Below are 12,631 nucleotides of genomic sequence, written 5' to 3'. Positions count from 1 at the left end.
CCTCGCCCCCTCGCCCGCCCCCACAGCCGCCGCCTGCGCCCCTTCCCCAGCGGGCCGCCGCCCGCGCCCGCGCCCGCCCACTCCTCCGAGACGCCTCGCGCCGGGTGTGCGTGTGGACGTCGGGTGTGTGCGGGGCCGTGGGACGCGAGTGCGCGCGCGCGCGCCGCGCCGGGCGCCGGGGGGCGGGGGCGGCCGGCAGGCAGGCAAGGGCCTCCCTGGTCCGGCCCGCCGCGCGGCTCCCGCGGCTCCCGCACTCATACACGCGCTCGCGCGCCGCACCCCACGCCTGTCGCCGCGGGCCGCGCCGCGACTCGAGGGGGGGCGGGGGCGCGCGCCACCGGGCCCCCGCCCCCACCCCTCGCGTTCCCGCCCCATCCCCCTCTCATTGTCTCGCCTCGGAATGCCTCGCCGAGCGAAAAGATAACGGAACCCCCGGGAGAAGGGGGTGGGGAGAGAGAAGGCTCGCTCGCTCACTCACCTCCCGTGGTCGTCGCCGCCGGTAGTCTGACCCGAGGAAGGCGCCGTCGCCTTAAAGGGACCTTGCACCCGGCGCCGGGAGAAGGGGGTGGGAGCAGGGGAGGGGACGGGGGCTTGTGGGGAGACGGAGACGAGGGAACCGTTGAAAGCTCGTCTCTCTGAGGGTGAAAGGAAACCTCCCTCGGGTTCCAGTGATTTGGGGTGGATTTTTTTTCCCGAGGGGGGCGGGGGGGCCCCGAGGGAGGGGGGCGGGGGGGCCAAGGAATGCGGCTCCGTGTACGGAGCTGGCGCGGGGGAGAGAGACTTCGACTCCCCCCACCGACCCTCTCGCCCCGCGGAGGGATACGTCTCGTCACTTCCGCCCTCCCCCTTTCGTGGTGTTTCCATTGGCTGGAGCTCGTGACACGTCACAGGCTCAGCCTAACCCCTGCCAGGGCTTCTTTTCTAGTCAAGTTTGTCTGGGCCTGCAAATAAATAAATAAATAAATTTTAAAAATGAAATAAAATAAAAAATAATTAGCGTCGGAAGCAGTATCTAAATTTTGATGAGAAAAGTGGGATTTCCAAAGAAAATACTCCCCAATTCATTTGCCTGGTCTTCCCAGGGAAACTTCGGGCATCTCCACATTTTCCACTCAAGGCTTGAACCTAATCAAGAGGGGGACCCTCATGTTAGGCCAGATGGTGAGGCCCAATGGCACCAACGACTGCTGCTGGAACAAAGGCACCACAATGGCACTCACTCTTCCTCAGGAGACATTCCGTCAAGTAGCAGAAGCCTTAAGTGAAGAACTTTTAAAAGCCATCTGCGCCCAGAACCCTTCTGGATTCTGGAAAGAGGTCACACACGATTGCTTATCAAGATAATTTGTGTATGGAAACTGCTCTGAGAAGAATAGACTCATGAGAGATTCTCAAGTCTAAGAAACCAGAGACTCCACATCTGTGCTTTTTGCTCCAGTCAAGGCTGAGATAGATTGGCCCAAAGGAATTGATTCATCCCTTCAAGACCATACACCTATTATTTTTCCTCAAACAAAAACAAACCTCTTTTCCAAGTAGCTAAGAAATCTTGTCCTTTATTACATCCCAAGACGGTGAAAAAAATTAGTATTTTCCTTGGATATTTGAGGATACTGTTGCTCTTTAAGCAACACACAAATATTTTCTCCAAACCAGAGGCTAAATCAAAGTACTTGGTGCAAGACCGGGGAGATACAGAACCATATTTATTCCTTCTCCATGTACACCCTCCATGCAAACCACCAGACTATGAAAATAGGCAGTGGAAGTAGGCGTTTCAAATTGTGCACCCATATATGTATGTGTATGTGTGTATGTGTGTGTGTGTGTGTGTGTGTGTGTGAGAGAGCATGTACACCACCACCCATTTTCATCCTCCCATTTCATACCAAAAACATGTGAGTGGTTTTAACTAGCCATTCTTAGGAAGATCTTTATTATTTGAATTGGAATAGTCACTAATCCTGAAAATACTTTTGAAGCCTCTCCAGACCTGATCTGGACCTTTGGTGGGATTATGGAATCAATCATCAAAAAATATTCTAGATGCTCTTATCCAATTTTATGCTTTCCTGCAATAATTTTATTATAATTCATTATAATGTCTTTTGCCTCTGAAATATTTTTGTCAAAGTACATTTGGCCGTGCACCAAGTGCCAAATTATGCTCTCTGCCAAGGAGGTCCAGAGCCCAGCAGACTGTACTATGTACCACTGACCAATAACCATGAGCATATCATACCAAAAATGCATCATGCATTCATTCACTTATTCAACAAATATTTTGAGTATTTGCTATGTGCCAGGCACTGTTCTAGGTGCTGAGAATACAGCAACAAAGAAAACAAAATCCCTGATTTCATGAAACTAATACTGTAGTAAGGAGAGATACACAATATAAACATAAACAAGTGGTTCTTCTATTTTTGAATAACAAATGGTCCCTAAATTTAGTGGTTTAGAACAACAACGTTATTATTATCCCTCATGGTTCTGGGAGGTGATTAGGCTCACGTAAGCAGTCCTCACTGGGAGTCTCACGGAGTGGCGGAGGCTGAAGTCATCTCAAAATCTTCCTCAAAATTCTGGAAGTTGATGATGAGTGTTGGCTTGGACTGCAGCTGAGGCTGTGGGTCAGAACCATTAGCGCTTGGCCTCTCCAGGTGTCCTAGGTTTCCTCATATCATAGTGGCTGAGTTCCAAGATTGAGTGCCCCAAGAGGACCAGGCTGAGTTTGTATGGCTTTTTGTGACCTACCCTCAGAAGTCACACAGCATCACTTCCACCACAGTTACAGGCTTGCCTCAATTCAAGAAGGATGGGAATCATCTCTCAAAGGGAGCAGTAGAAACATCACATTGTAGGAAAGGTATGTGGAATGAGAAATGCTGTGGCTATCTTGGAAAATACAATCAGCTACATATGCAAATAAATATATAATATGTGATAGGGTGATAGGTGCTATGGGTGGGGAAGAGGGCAGGATAGGGGAATAGGGAGTGTGGTACAGGGATGGGGGGTGTTGGAGAAGGCTTTGTCATTAAGGTGATATCTGAGCACAGACCTGAAGAAGGTGTAGCCAAGTTCAAGTTTTACTCTTAGTGAAAGTGAAGTCATTGGCAGATTTTGAGCCAAGGAGTGACATGACTTGACTGACACTTTTAAAGTAACACTCTGGCTGCTTAGAAAGAATAACTGGTAGGGGCAGGGTCAGCAAGCTATTGCAATTTCCAGGTGAGAGATGATTGTGGCCTGGACCAGGGTGAGAGCCGTGGAGCTGCTCCTTCAACTGAGTGAGTTCTGCAGAATTTTGTTTATTTACTTCTCTGTAACCTATTTTCCTGTAATTTAGTTTGTGCCATGGGAGACAGTTTTGACCCATAATGGCTAACAAAATGTGTGTGAATGATGGTGCTATGCCTGCCACAAAGCAATAAAGGAAGAATATTGTGCTGAATGTTGAAATGGGAGTTTTGCAGGGACTGGAGGTGCCTTTGAGGAAAGAATTCAGGAAACAAGGGGAAAGATTAACAGATAATCAGGGGATGGAGTAAGCTCTTTGACACTGTAAAAGGAATCCTAACTGTGCCACAGCTTGGGAGGATGGGTCAACAATTGAATGACTGATAGCTAGAAGAAATCAGGCGCTGAGACATTTTATAACTTCAGAGTATTTGAAGAAAACTCTACCACCTTGCAACACCGGAGCGGCATCTCAAAAAGGACTAGACAGCGAGGACTCCTGTTTCCAGAAGTATTTCCTGTGCTAAAGAGGGAATGCCCATATTAATTTGGTTAGTGTTGGAATATTCTGTTGTCATCAGCTAACAATTTTCCAGGGTGAAGTAATAGATCTGATAGTTGTGGTCTCTTATATTTGAACCATCTTGATGAAGATGGGAAAACCAAAGCAGCAGAATAAACTACCTGGATCAAATCATTAGAAATTAATTCACATTTGCCTCTGTAACATATTAGGGAGTGTCTGAAAGTCAGTCCAGTTTGGTATATGAAAGAAATTGGGACCCTAATACTGTTGCTAAAAAGCTACCCCGGTCTTCAGTAGCTAACCTAGAAAAATTGAATCCTCTCCACATGGGTTTCTAAGAAAGAAGGTCAAAAGTTAATGGAGGTCCCAAGCTGAGCATTTCACAGTAAGGTAGCAGGAGAGTGTTTCTTTTTGACAGTTTATGGAAACGCTTATTTGCTTCCTTGGCTGATGGTTTCTGTCACGAGTTGAAAATTGGAACCACCTGTAGCTTGGAGAGTGTCAAGGCAGAGACACAAATGATTTCAATGTGTCTTCAAAAGTAGTGAGCCAGGGGTGCCCCCTCTGCTGTCATTTTACTAATATACAGACTCAGTCACTGACTGCACAGATTCAGTGTGAGGCTGACTGGTGCTGGGGGGAAGAGTGGAGAGAATTGTGAGGTCAGTCCAGACAGAAAGCAGCTTCGTGGGGAACAATGCCAATTTCTTTAAAAATGAGCATCTCACTCTATAATGCACACTCAGGATCGTCAAAACCAGGAGTTCAAAGAGAGCTACCTATTTTAGAAAATGTAAGAGCTAGAAGAACAGTGGAGACATTTTCACCATCTGAGCATCTCCCAGCTCAAAAAGATTGGCAAGCTGATTGCACTGAGCCTGAGAATCTAGAGAAGGCAACATGTATGGATGGAAAGGAGGACATGGAAATACCTAGCTTGACAGGAAATCATCAAGGGCAAGTGAAGATCTACATTTGACCACTGTCAAATACAAGGCGGGGAACTTGGAGGCTGCTGCTAGATTTTATTTTAAAATACTATTTGCTACCTCCTTATGTTTAAAGGAGCTGAGGACTTTCCTAGGGGTTCAGAAAATTCTCAGGAGGTGAGAAATAGCTGGAGGAAGTTTTCAGCCTGGGTTTCTAAAAGAAGAGTTCCTCATGAGCTTTCAGCGAGAAGCAATTGAATATCTCTGTCTTCAAAATAAATTTTTCAAGAAGTGCATGAGTAGCAACTTTCAGTCATCAAGACTTCTCTGTGAATTGCTGTATGATTTCATGGAAATTAATAATTTAGTTAAACTTTAAATTAAATAAATATTATTGAAGAGACACCAAGAAGCAAAGCTTGTTTCATCTAGGTTGTCACTACAGAGTTGAGCAGGTATGATTATCAAGTAATTAAATTGCTACTCAAGTGGTAGAGCTCATGCCCAGCACGCACAAGGTCCTGGGTTCAATCCCCAGCACCTTCTCTAAAAACAAATAAATAAACCTAATTACCCGTACCACCCCCCAAAACAAACAAAATAAATAAATAAATAGATTCCTTAAAACTTCACAGAAAAATGAATTGGGTTACTTTATAGACACACTTGTTATGTGGCTTCTTCATTACAATAGACTGCAAAGTAAAATTTAATTAAAGTTTCTCTTTTTCTAGGATATGTTCTTTTTCTAATTTAGCAGTGTTTGTATTTTATAATAGTCATGAATAATTTCCAGAACACAACTGGGCATCTTAAACAACTGGATTAATTCTTTTGAAGAACGTGAGGATTAATATCATTGTTTTACAGATGAGGAGACTAAGGTATCCTCCAGAGTTAAGTTTTAAAGTTTTCTGGTGTAGATAAGTGGTCAGATCCTTTTAGGTCTCTTCTTATTGTTGAGTATGTACAGTAGGAGTTAGAGGTTGCAAGGAAGCCATCTCCTGAGACAGCCAAGGGTTCATTTCTAATGTCTTTTCTATGTCCTGAAACATAAATGTAATAAAATCTGTAAATGTCAAAGTGCAAGATTCACCAATGTAAAATCACTTTATAGGAGGAAAATGATTTAACCTTCATTCATCCAGGAAATAATTCTCACTTCTAGGTTTTCAATTCTCACTATGAGTCACGTATGAATATGAGTTTCCTCTCTCCTATACACCCTGCTTCCTGGCAGCCTCTGATCTCTGCTTCTCCTATTAAAAGAGCTTATTCCTAGTCTAGAAAAGTGAATCTTAACCTTTTCTGCATTATGAACCCCTTGAAAGTCTCTATGAAAGATGTGGATAATCTCCCCCCAGAAAAATGCACTTTTGTGCATAAGCACAAAACTTTGCAAACACTTTCAGGCTTGAAGCCCACTCATGTGCCTGTACATGAACCCCAGGGAAGGATCCTCAGGCCCTGGGATCAATGGACAAGATGCTTAACACCCTGTCTTCCCAAAGAAATGATACCCTTTCAATAATTGTATGAACACATGTGCCCAAAGAACTAGAAATTCTTCTCATTCTGATAAGTGGCTTATTATTAATATTATGTATTATATATTATACATTATTATATTATTATTGTTACTGTCAGATTTTATATATTCCTTTAACTTTGCCCAAAATATTCTTCAATATATGGGTTAAGTCCAGGACCCTGTAAGACCTGAAAGATGATCAGATGGTCTAGCTCCCTAAGCTGGTTGAATTGATACCACTGGAATTGAGGAGGCTGTCTCTGATAATATGGTGACCCTCCTGGGATGCCTGGCCCCACTTCACCTGATTTGTTGGCTGTGCCTCATTGAATATTCATGCCCACTTTGCACTTCCCAGCCTCCCTTGCAGCTATTAGGTAGGGCCTCAAGATTGAGTCCTGGCAGATGGGAATACAAGTTTAAGTGATGGGTGACTTCCAGCCCACTTAAAGCACTCAGAGGTTGGTGTAGCTCTTCTCTTCCCATTTAGTGAAATGGTAGAACCACAAGATCGAAGCAGCATAGATCCCCGAATCACCCCAGGGAGGAGAGCTGAACTAGTGACTTTCCCCAAATACACTGGATTTACCAGAACAACAAACCTTTATTGTGCTCAGCTGTAGAGATTCCAGGATTAATGTGTAAAATCAGCATAGCCTAACTACACTGACAAATACATTGGTATAAAGATTGAATTAAAAAAGAAAGAAATTACCCCAGAACAGTTTTATGGCTAAGAATGGGAGTCAGCATGGTTAACTGGATAGAGGTTGGTATTACCCACATTTCAGGATTATTGTATCTCAGATATGAGAGTATATAAAATGCCTAGGATGGTACCTGGCTTATATTAGTTACCCCATAAATGGTGGCTTTTATCATTCGTTCTTAAGATACCCTATACCATAGTGTAAGTATTGTATGGGACATGATAAAACTTGATTTCACTCATGGGTGATGGGCTCCCTATTCTGAGTCTTTCTCAGATTTCTCACCTTAAGGCATCTCTTCTAAATAGTCTGGGTGTTGGGCTCAAGCATCTTTTATACAATTGCTGGAAGCAATAACTTCCAAGAAATAAGCAATATATTGTCTTAAATCCACCAAACATTTAGTAAAATCCTATTATTTCTTCCACATATTAATCAACAAAACAGCATAACGGGTAACATAGTATCACCAAGTGATAGTTTGTGTGGTCCAGACAACGGAAGAATATGACATATAAAATGATGCTGTGTGAAACAGACAGTACATCCTGGGAAGAAAAAGGAAAGCTCTGTGCAGGCTCAAGTCTTCAGTGAAAAGGTTTTGAAAGGAGTAGGGCTCAGATTTTGTCTTGAAGCACAGGTGGGAGGGACATGGATAAGTGAGGGAAAGGAAGAAAAGTATTCCAAATGAGCAACAGAATGATCAAGGTACTAACCAAACCTGTAAAGGTGAAATAAAATTTCAGGTTGAATCACATAAAATTGATGGGAGTTTTTTGTAGGTAAAAAAAATAATCAACTATTGGCCATTTCATATTGTTTGACTTAGTAAAAGTGGCATTTGGGGAGTGATACACTGGAAGTTTCAACTATACTGGTAGTTTTTTTGTTTTACTGAGTGGTAGGTACATAGGTTCCTTGTATGACTTCTTATTTCTTGTGGTTTTTAAATATTTCACAATTACCTTATGAAAATAATTTAAAGACAAAAAATAAAACCAAAAGAAAAGAAAAAAAGAATAAAACAATTTAAAGAAAAGCAAAACATAAAGTTAAGTCTCATGAAATAATTGAAACCACCCCTTTAGGTAACACACATTCTCTGGATGAAAATAACACTTGGTTTTCTCAGCACTCCACGACTGTCACCCTCTTCCCCGGCTTTTCTCCAAGTGTATCAGGGGACAGCAAGGCTTATGCAACATATGACAAAGGAAGACAACACAGAAGCCCCCATGTGCAGTGTTCTGTGACTCCTCTGGCCTTTGAGGCAACGTCCCCTCTCCACCTGGCCACTGCTTGCCCTGCTGGTGTCTGTAGCTGAAATCTGTGGTCCGAGACCGTGTGGATATAACCCGTAAGCTGGCCTCTCAGGCTGCTCAGGCCTCGTGGCTCTCCCTCAACCTCCCCTCAGCTCTCTGACTCTACAGGTCCTACTGCCCATTGTCTATAAGGCCCATGTGGCCATGACCCCGGAGGGGAAGGGTGAGGTTCCCTCTGCAGTCTTCACTACAGCATCATCTGACCCCATAACGTCACCCCTCCAGCAAGCTCTCAGCCAGACATTCAGACCCTGTGGCTCTCATGGTGGCTTTCCCAGGAAAGCTGGACCTCAGGGCCACCTGCCTGACTGCATGTTGACCCAGCGTGCTATGTCCTGGGCTCCTCACAGGGTCCCAAATGGGACTGGTCCCTGCTGTTCCCTCCAACTGTATGGTGCACCTCTGTCCTCTCTAGACAGAAGCCTGGAGAGGAGAAACTGGCAGTTTTCCCCTTCCCTGGATTTCTCTCACCCCCTTCTTCTTCCCATTATCCCTCAGGATCAAAAACACAAGCTCCCCTGCCTTCCTCCACTCCGCATCCTACTGCGGAGAGCAGGCGTCACCGCCTGGCGGTCGTGCCCCACGGGAGAACTAGCTCTCTGAGCTCAGCTCCCCAAGCTGGGCTCTTCAAGGAGTTACAGAAATTTTGTTTTTAATCTTAAAAGGAATTTAGGAAATCTTCTTTCAAGCCACTAACTTGGCTTAGAAAGTCCTTGTCTTGCTATAAAAATCCTATGTTGAATGTCAGAAGCCAAATGTGTCAGTATTTGCCCCCATTTCTTCTGTAACAAATCCTTATTTCCCCAAGGGGGATGGATGCCAAAGGCCAGCTAAGGATAAAGTCATTTTCTCAGAAAGGGAAAAAGGAAAGCAGGCCATTTTTCAAAATACTACTTTTCTAATTGCACTAAAATTCTCCCCATCCCCTGTTCCTCTCCTTCCTAGATTCCAACAGCTGCCCCGTGAGCCCCAAGACCCCCATGGGTCAAGCTCCAAGATTTACTGCCAGGGTTGATACTCAAAATGCTGAACAACTAGCTGAACAGCAACCCTGACCCCTAACGCACATGTGGAGGAAATAAAACCAGTTAAGTACGTTCAGAATGTTTGCTTTTCCTCGCTCCCAAAGCACATCCGTGCACAGCTCTGTGAACAGTTTACCCGGGGCTCCCCTTCCTACATCCATGTTTGCAATGACCCCCTCCTGCCTGCTAAACAAGATCCATGGAGTGTGTCTGGTGCACTTCAGATGCCAGTTAACAAGGCATGACTGCAAGGAACATAAACAATCTCACTGATACGCCTTTTAGGCAAGAGGTCTTTGGAGGAAAACGCTGAGACCCAACACTCAGGGAGTCAGAGAAAAAAAGTGAGAGATGTCAGTGAAGCAGCTAAAGAGCCGTGCTGAACACGCACTAGCTTGTCACTTAACCCCTCTAAGCTCGGTTTCTTCAACTAGGAGATAGGGTTATTAGGAGAAATCTCTGAACCTAATGCACATAATTTGCTTAGCAGAGAAAAATGCTGAGTAAATGTTAGCTATTGATATAACTAAATAATAATTATTATTACTATTTTATTGTTGTTGTTATACTGGGCCAGTGGCCCACCATTGACAGTGAGAAGTGTTTTCCTGCAGTCAGCATCCTCACCCATATGTACACGTGGACCTTCTGATCCAATTGCTAAACTAATGAAAATGGCAAGAATGAAGTGAGTGTGTGTAATGGGGGCAAAGATAGAAAATTCAGTCACAGACTGCAGCACTATTAGCACAAAAGGCAGCTTGCCCCACTGAGAAGGGATGAAGTCAAATGCAAGCACTTGAAGCTTTCATATGACCTATATAGGACAATAGAAATTTTTAAATGAGCATTAAAGGAAAAGGGAAAATTATTTATTTTAAAATAAACATAAATAAGAATAAAATAGATCCCCAGGACTACTTGACTACATGATACTCCAGCAACCCACGCTTCCTGGGACTGCTCTGCAGACAGTGCTTTCGGACACACGTGGAGCATGTCCACGGCTCTGGGGTCACAGGGTAACAGAGGAGCCACAGAAACAAGGGGAGCTTGGCAGAACTGCCTTCATATTTTAAGTTATAGCTTTCTTTACTAAAATAATAGCTTTAGAGAGACAAATTATTCACAAATTATTAATAGCAAGTGTTGAGTTGGGAAGATGATAAGCAAGAGGATAATTAAATCTGGACTACTCTTTCAACAAAATATTGTCTTAATATAGAGGAATAAATTAAATGACTTTTCAAATCTTTCTAATCCAAGCGTCCTAAAATAATTCCTTGTCTAGTGCAGTGGTTTTCAAATATCTTTTGACCACAACCCACAGTAAGAAATATATTCTACCTCTCTACTTGGTACATGCAAACAGACAATATTCTCTCATAATAACTGATTTCATGAAAGAATATTGATCCATCCTATGGATTTTAAAAAGTTCTTTTATTCCAGCTCCTTCCTTTTCCTTCCTTCCTTTCCTCCGTTCCCCTCTCCCTTCCTAATACTCCTTGACAAACTGATTTTGCCACTCACAATCTGAAAAATAGAGGTCTAGGAGATTTTCCTAATCATTAAATATTTCTGTAGGTTTGTTTACCCAACTACAGTATGTATAGAATTCAGCCAACCGCCCAGAAGAGCAGTTTCTAGATTTGACTTTTATCCCCAGGATTTGAGAAGTCATTCCCAGAAGACCCTGTTTTCCCTATAACGGAACATAAGGATTTGGGAGCCGGGGGAGAAGGGACAGATACCATAAGAATCAATAGTACGAACTGCAAAGTCTGAAGACAAGAACCATTTGTGTAGTGGAATCTATTTTATACTAATTTTTAAAAATCTCCATCTTAAATATTTAGCAGCAGCATCATTCACCTTTTACAATTTACCCAACAAAACTCTGGTTTGGAGGCCCAATGACTCATTTTCACGGAAGAGAGACCTCCTCTTTTAAACGCCAGGTCCCCCAGCACCCCGACCCGTCTCTAGCCTCGGGTAACTTTTCCCTCCAGTTTGGTGGAAGGTTACGTTAGAAGAAAATAGTCCCTACCGTCTAGAAACTTTTCAGGGGGAAAGAGGACGTTTGATGTGCGGGCAGGTGGGCAGGACGGGCCGGTGCAGCGGCAGCGGCGAACGCCCGGGGCTGGGCGGCACGCGGGTGCGGAGGCAACAGCGGCGTGGGCGGGACGGGGCAGGCTGGCCGGCCGCCAGGCGAGGAGCGGGGAGAAGTCGGCCTAGGGCTGCGTCGGCCTGCGCTCCTCTGCTGCGCCCCCGCCGGCCGGGAGGGGGCGCTGGAGGCCGGGGAGTTGAGGATAGGCCTTGGTTTCTAGAAACCTAGAGTCGCCTTGGGGTGTCAATTGTCATCTTTTTTTTATTGATCTTTTCTTTTTGTCATCATGATCTCTTGGCCTCAGACTGCGTGAAGGGAGCCATATTAAGAGTGCAGAAGAAGAGGTGTCCTGGAGGGAAAATTAAAATGCGATTTTTAAAAAAATAAGAGTTTTTCTTACTCCGATTAATTTAGATGTAAATTACATTTTGAAAGGCCCCAAGATCAGGCTCCAAGGCTTTGTCCTCTGCCCTCACCAGATACTTAGATTAAGATTTTGGTGTACTTTTGCCAGTGGAGGCCAACTCCCCAAAACGTCACCCTGGTAAGTAAGGAACATTTCCATGGGTTGGGACTTACAGGTTTTGTTTTACTTGATTCTAATACACCTCCCTTCTTCAAGTGAATAACATACCTAGTTCAGCCCAGGTTTAATTCGGATTTTTTTTTTTTTGAAAAATCTCTGTGGTGGGTAATTTACCTAGTTTCTCCTTATTCAGACTTAGGAATGCTTGCTTTATTGCTACATATGTTTTAATTATCTTTTGCCATGCTGTTCTTTGTGTGGGTAGAAAACAGCCTGTCTCTCTCTTGGTTGATACTGTCAACAAACATTTGGGGGGGTGCCTAGTTCAGAATACTGTTGGGTATTACAGAGTAAACAGTCTGACATACCTGTTAATTTCATCAGAAACAGCATTTATGTATACGTAAGTGTCCCATACTACGTAGCAGAAGTCTTTGTAAAATGTAAACATCTCAAATGTGGAGACCCTGTTTTATCCTGCAGTGAAATGGAGTTAATCTCCTTGTGGTGTTGCATATTTTAAAGGATCTAGGATATAATAGGGACTCACTAAATGATAGCTATTCGTGTTATTTATCTTGATATTCTCCAAAGTCCTTTGCTCATGGTAAACACTCAGTAAATGCTGGTTGAAGAAACGTGAATGAACTGGCCATGTTCCATATTAAACACATAAGGAACTACCAGGATGGGGACCCTTTAACACAAC

The 12,631-nt window shown here is 43.8% G+C and overlaps 1 protein-coding gene and 1 long non-coding RNA gene across 5 annotated transcripts in view; both read right to left on the bottom strand.

Moving 5' to 3' along the window:
- POGZ (pogo transposable element derived with ZNF domain) overlaps positions 1-788 on the bottom strand; it is a 40,745-nt gene extending 39,957 nt beyond the window's left edge. For 2 of the 4 annotated variants that reach the window (XM_032464283.1, XM_032464285.1), the window contains exon 1: positions 479-788. The gene's annotated coding sequence lies outside the window, so the exon portion shown is untranslated. The remainder of the gene's footprint in view (positions 1-478) is intronic. The other 2 variants (XM_032464284.1, XM_032464286.1) reach the window with 2 other exon arrangements.
- Positions 789-5,326: 4,538 nt separating this feature from the next.
- On the bottom strand, positions 5,327-11,865 carry LOC116658811. Its single transcript, XR_004314118.1, has 2 exons — positions 11,337-11,865; positions 5,327-5,744 (listed from the first exon to the last, which is right to left on the bottom strand). It is a non-coding gene; the product is annotated as an uncharacterized LOC116658811 (long non-coding RNA).
- Positions 11,866-12,631: the final 766 nt, after the last annotated feature.

This window comes from Camelus ferus, chromosome 21 (assembly GCF_009834535.1).
Source record: "Camelus ferus isolate YT-003-E chromosome 21, BCGSAC_Cfer_1.0, whole genome shotgun sequence".
Classification (NCBI taxonomy): Eukaryota; Metazoa; Chordata; class Mammalia; order Artiodactyla; family Camelidae; genus Camelus; species Camelus ferus.
The sequence above is the reverse complement of the archived record's forward strand: the minus strand, read 5'-3'. Positions and strand labels throughout refer to the sequence as shown.